We start from the raw sequence: 6,168 nt of genomic DNA, 5'->3' as shown, positions 1-6,168 counted from the left end.
TTCTGGGGCAGACCCCACTGTTTCCCGCTCTCAGCAGAGCGCCGGTGATGCTCTGCCCCAGCCTGCGGAACGAAGCTATTTATAGCAACCATCATTAACTCTCCATTGCTGGTTCCCCAGAGCCTCACCTGTTCCCCGCACCTCCCGAAGTTGACTTCAGAGGGTTTTCTGAGAGTTCTTTGTAATATTAGTTAACATGTACAGGAAAGCCCCAAGGTCATGTTCCACTCTTGGCACCCTTCACTTTAGATTTGAGAAATCCCCTAAAACTCTCATTAGCGGAGGCCGCCTCACACCTATGAAACTTTAAAAATATCTGGCTAATCAGGCACTTTGCACACCTCCACGCGGGCAGAGAGAAAGCCTTTGCGTGCCTCCTCATCCCCTCTCCCGGCATCACATCCGTGCAGACAAGAGCTGTCAAAATCTGACTTCCAGTGGTATTTTAAAATAAAATGAAGGGAACTTCTTCTCTGAAACCAGTATTACCACTTAAAGAGAAACTGGGCGCAAGTGGCAGGAAACCCAGCATCTCAGGGAAATGGCTTTCAGGAAGACCCTTCTTGTTCTGATTCCTTTTTTCTAGGAGCCGATCACGGGAATTTAAAGGGATATTAACCCCCAAAACGGGGAAAATAAAATCACCACCTACTGAGTGCTTCCCACATGCTAATGAACACTTTGTACATCACTTTGTCTCTGCGTCCACCAAAACCCCCGAAAGTAAACCCCAGGATGTGTACCAGGACATTGATGCTAAAAAGGGTTAAGTAGTGTTCTCCAATGAGCGTAGCCGGTATGTGGTTCAGCCATGGTTCTCACTAGCGTGCGTCTGTCTGTCTCTAATACCCACCCCCGTGCTGGAATGCCCTACCGCCTCCCACGTGAAGTGTAAATTTCCAAGACAGACCGTCCTCTCCACGCCAGTGAGACAGAGCTACTCTATTGTGAACTTGTAAGCCGTGCGGTACTGTCGTCAGAATCTTCTGGGGCTGTTTATCCAACATACGTATTCCTGAAGCCCACCTGAGAAGGGCTGAATTTGAACTTCGGAGAAGGACGATGGGAGTCTGGTCTCACCGAGCCCGTCCGAGGGATCCTTGTTCATGCCGACGCTTGACAACCACTCTTTAATGTCTAAGCTGGTTTGCAGGGATGCCCCCGAGCTGGGCTGTGTGTGAGCCCCCCACGTTCTCCGCAGGACACAGGATGCTCCTTGTCCACCGACTCTCTGGAAATAGGCTGCACTGGGGAGAGGAGTTGAACACTTACCAGTCAGTGAGATGAGTTCATCTACTCCAAAAGGTGCCCGAGCCAGAGTTGGGGAACGAGGATAAATGGCCCAGGGCGATGTCCGTTTGTGAGAACTCACAGGAAGCAGTCTCTTGAGGTTAAAACGGCAGCAGGTGCCATAGGCAGTGTGGACGCCGGAACCCCAGGTTCCAAACAGATGGCACGGAAAAGGGGAGGCCCTGGGATTAAGGAGAGAGCTTGCCCAGAGTGCAGGAAAGGACTGGGGTCTGGAAGTGGCCCAGGAGAAAGACTAGTCAACCCAAGAGGTAAATAACCAGCAGGAGGCTTGCAACCAGGAAGGGATATGGCCCAGAAAGAGCACTGTGTGCGGTGGGGAGCAGGTGCAGCTGACAGCAGTCCGGACTCAGTGAGAAGCCTTCATCTGTGAATTCCGTCATCGCCACGGAGCCGCCGCTGGGCTGTGCTCTAAGGCACAGTCTCTGTCCTGACAGAAGTCCCAGACTGGTTGAGGGACAGACTTATAAGCATGAAGGGGTGTAATAAGCACTGTGCTAAAATAGAGGCAAGAGGACCTTGAAGGTGCAGAGGAAGGATGTCCAACCCAGAGAATGTCAGTCAAGGAAGGCTTCCTGGAGAGGGTGATATCTGAGCTTTCTCTGTTCCAACTGGAGTTGATGGGGAGAAAAAAAAAAAAAAGGAGGGGGTACAGATCCAGAGCCGGTAGAAGTGGTTGATTTTCCTAATGATATCTAGCCTCATCCAAAACTGGCCGGGATAGGGAGGGAAGACTAACATCATTTTGGGGGGTGGGGGCTGGAACAGGGCAGGAGAGGGAAAGCCTCAGTGGACCCGCGTGCGAGGAAATCAAGAAAGCAGAGTAATTCAAATACGGCATTTGTAACAATTATCTAATGACACAGGCGGTTCGTTCCGCAGGACTCGGAGGAGATTAACTGCAGGCAAGGCACGTCCGCAAAAGTGCACCAGGCATACCCTGGTGAGGGGCGAATTTTTATATTGGTCAGGTTGCCTGCAGAGCAAAAGACAGTGTGGTCTGTGAAATGTTGGTCACTGTCAGATCCCACTGTCTTCTTGGATGTCAAGAGACCTAGGAGTGGATGACTTAAAGGCGAATTTGTATTATTAGGCACATAAAACCAGCATGTCCCAAAGAGTCTTGTCTTTTTTTTTTTTTTTTTAGATTTTATTTATTAATTTGACAGAGAGAAATCGCAAGTAGACAGAGAGGCAGCCAGAGAGAGAGAGAGAGGGAAGCAGGCTCCCCGCCGAGCAGAGAGCCCGATGCGGGACTCGATCCCAGGACCCTGATATCATGACCTGAGCCGAAGGCAGCTGCTTAACCCACTGAGCCACCCAGGTGCCCCCCAAAAAGTCTTGTCTTGAGCCATGGTTTCCTTCAGGGTCAAGGTTACTTTGAACACAGAAGACAGTATAAGTTAGCTACATACTAACTCCTTGCATTTGATGCAAATCATCTTCCTGCTCCAGGTTAACACTTCCAGTGTATCTGTCCATTCCGTCATGGCCTTGAGAAGAGGCAACGTCCATTGGTAATATTTACTCTAAGTTACTTAAGTGCCATTAATGAAATCGAGTCTACTATATTTTTTTAAGATTTTATTTATTTATAAGACAGAGAGAGATCACAAGTAGGCAGAGAGGCAGGCAGAGAGAGTGGAGGAAGCAGGCTCCCCGCTGAGCAGAGAGCCCGATGCAGGGCTCCATCCCAGGACCCTGGGATCATGACCTGAGCTGAGGGCAGAGGCTTAGCCCACTGAGCCACCCAGGCGCCCAGAGTCTATTATATTGAGTGATAATAGAAGATGAGCATTTAGAGGGTTATCACCCATTTAATAGACTTTCAATGTGATTTGAACCATAGGCAGAAAAGATAACAGGGCTTCTTAATCCACAGTCTCCTAGAAGGCCCATGAGCCCCCCAAGGCGGCTCCTCCCAGGAAATGAATCATTTCCTATAAACACATCCTCAAATGTAAGTCTTGCACACCAGTGAGCACACATTCTCATTCAGACACCCAAGGCTAAATAAAGGCCATGGGTTTAGGGGGATCGGATCAAGTAATGCTTTTGATGCATTTTCTCCAGAAAATGGTCTTGGAGGCATCTCATTGAGGCTGGCGTTATTTTCCGGGTTCCTTTCGGGGAAGCGGGGTTTGATGAGTTATGATGAAGGTGAGTAAGGGTCCACATTGTGCCACATCCAAGCATGACACAGGCAGAACCTGCTGGATGACTGCCCCATCGGGGGAGGTCCACAGAGATACCGAGAGTCTGGCAGGGAAACCTGATGGAGCTGCTTCTGGGTAAGAAATAGAATTAAGTAGACATGAATTGAAATGAAAAATGTTTGATTTGCATTGGACTGAACAGAAAGGGTCCTTTATGCGCATTCGGTACCCATGTTCAAGTTGATGTTGATGGCAAACACATTTGGCACTGACCCACTTGGTGTTTGCGAAAACGGAGGCATTCCGTTTTGCAAACAGCCCACAGATACATTAAATAACCCATTTCATGATGGACATCTGGACTCCTCAGACCTGCCAAAAGTGAATGGGCTCACTGCCGCCTTCCAGCTTTATGGTGGGGAACGACTCGCTTCACACGGCAGAGGCGTCCCTCCGCAGCAGCAGCAGCAGCACCATGGCGGGATGGAGGCCTCATCTGCCCAGAGCGCACGCATTCGTTTTGACTTTGGCCGTGTCCACGCCGCTGGCCGCGTGTGCCGTACCTTGCACACCTGGGGAAGAAGCGAGCCTTGTTAATTAAAGCAGTGCATTGTACGGGGTCCTGACACCCGATTCTCTCTCACTGTGGTCACTTGAATGGTGGCTAAACTCGTGAGGCAAGATACATGGGTAAGTAGAAAGGTCTGGAAGGATTCTTTAATGTAGTATTTTATGAAAAAAAAAAAAGAGAGAGAGAGAGAGAAGGGAAAAACAGGCTTGGCTGAACATACCGTATCACACACAGTGGGACAGGAAGCAGAAGTAATTTACTATGGTGTTAGTTCAAGCATCATTTCCAGCTGCCGCCCACCCCACCCCCCGCAAGCGAAGGACGTGATAAAGTCCCTGGTCAGGTACGCGCAGGATAATTCACTCCAACTTACTCGGCTCTGTATGTCACTTCTCGTCCATCATCTTTTGTGTGTGTTAAACGGATCCCAGCCGGAGTGTTTGAACAGCAGCTCACAGTAAAAACAGACAGAGTTTCCGTTCGCCACCTAGTGGCCAGCAGAGCAGCAACCCGCCTCCCATTTTGTCACGCCAAACCCGGGGCCGGAATGGCAGGCTACCCACGAGGCGTTAAGGTACCAGAGCTCAGATATCAAGGTTTGCTTCCCAAGTTTCAGTTCAAATAGAACGGTTGAAAAAGGAAGAATGAGGGGTACCTGGATGGCTCAATGGGTTAAGCCTCTGCCTTCAGTTCAGGTCATGATCCCAGGGTCCTAGGATGGAGCCCCACATTGGGCTCTCTGCTCAGCAGGGATTCCCCCCACCCCCTACCCGCCTCTCTGCCTACTTGTGATCTCTGTCTGTCAAATAAATAACTAAAATCTTAAAAAAAAAAATACGAAGACCTAGGGTATCTCTAAGGGATGACCACTTGACCACTTGAGCTCATCGCATTTTCTGCCAGGTGTACAAACGAAACGCAAAACCTGTGGCAGGAAAAGAAGGGCAGGGGTTATTTTTAGAGGCCCCAGTACAAAGAAAGTTGAGGTTGTGAACGTAATATGTTTAATTCTTGTACACAAACGGTGGCCTCTGAAATGGATGTACTATAATAATCATGAAATCCATGTAAGAAGGGTTGAGTACCTACTAGGTGCTTGGAACTGTCCTAGGTGATTTGCATATGTCACTCATCACAGGACATATGACCCAGGCTGATCATGGACTTCAGGGTCTGTTCAGCCCAGTCGGCATCCCCTACACATTCCCAGTCAGAAAACACCCTGCACTCCTGCTTCTCAAACTCTCTATGGAGAAAGATGTCCTTGTTATTATTTTATGCATCTATATGCCAATGCTTTTATTTAAAAAAAAAAGTTACTAGGAAAAGTAAAAGGTACCATATAAAAGCCCATGTTTATTTATGTTTATTATTAGATTCAACAGATCTAAAAATTCCTCTGTCAAATTCCTATAAATTTTCTCCATACGTAGAGTTTCGGCATTGACTTAGCTACAGACCAGTAACAATGTATAGGCTGGAGTTGGTTCTCAGGCTCCGTTGAGTAGAGCTGATCCACAGAGCCCTTGTCAGGCATCTCCCAGTTCCCGAACATCTTCCATGACTGGGACAACCTGCCTCACGTGGCAACCCATACCATTGCCAGACTGCTCTGATGACCAGAGACCAAAGTCTGCTCCTCTGTGTTCACTGGCCAGGGTTCCACACGTGACCCACACTCAACAAGATGTCTTGGTTCAGTTGTGTTTTCAGGTACACGAGGATAACTGCTTTATGACCACATTATGACTTCTCTCCTGGTCACACATACTTGAGTTTGCAATGCCGACTAAGCCCAGCCTTCATGATCTCTGCAACAGAGGGCAGAAAACTTCCACCCAGAAAGCTTCCACCCCACTGGCTTGCTTCTTGGCCACCTGTCTCTGATTCTTCCAGAAGAGCAAGGAAGAGGGATTGGATGATGGTTCAGGATGCAAATATCGCTTGACCAGATCTACAGCGGACATGGGCATTGATTGTGGAGTTCAGAGGCAAGCATGCAGAAGACACTACCGTCTGGTTGTCTCCCCTCATGCAGATAGAGCATAAAAGGGTCATGTGCTGTCTGATCTCACAAGGACCTTCAGAATGGTGCTCTGTTGTCTTCCATTAGCTGGAAAGTCACTGCTCTGA

The 6,168-nt window shown here is 48.7% G+C and overlaps 1 long non-coding RNA gene across 1 annotated transcript; it reads right to left on the bottom strand.

Moving 5' to 3' along the window:
• Positions 1–2,911: 2,911 nt before the first annotated feature.
• LOC132027235 (uncharacterized) lies at positions 2,912–4,491 on the bottom strand. Its single transcript, XR_009407109.1, has 3 exons — positions 4,409–4,491; positions 3,837–4,036; positions 2,912–3,595 (listed from the first exon to the last, which is right to left on the bottom strand). It is a non-coding gene; the product is annotated as an uncharacterized LOC132027235 (long non-coding RNA).
• Between the last annotated feature and the right edge of the window lie 1,677 nt (positions 4,492–6,168).

The sequence above is a fragment of the Mustela nigripes genome, chromosome 11 (genome assembly GCF_022355385.1).
Source record: "Mustela nigripes isolate SB6536 chromosome 11, MUSNIG.SB6536, whole genome shotgun sequence".
NCBI lineage: Eukaryota > Metazoa > Chordata > Mammalia > Carnivora > Mustelidae > Mustela > Mustela nigripes.
The sequence above is the reverse complement of the archived record's forward strand: the minus strand, read 5'-3'. Positions and strand labels throughout refer to the sequence as shown.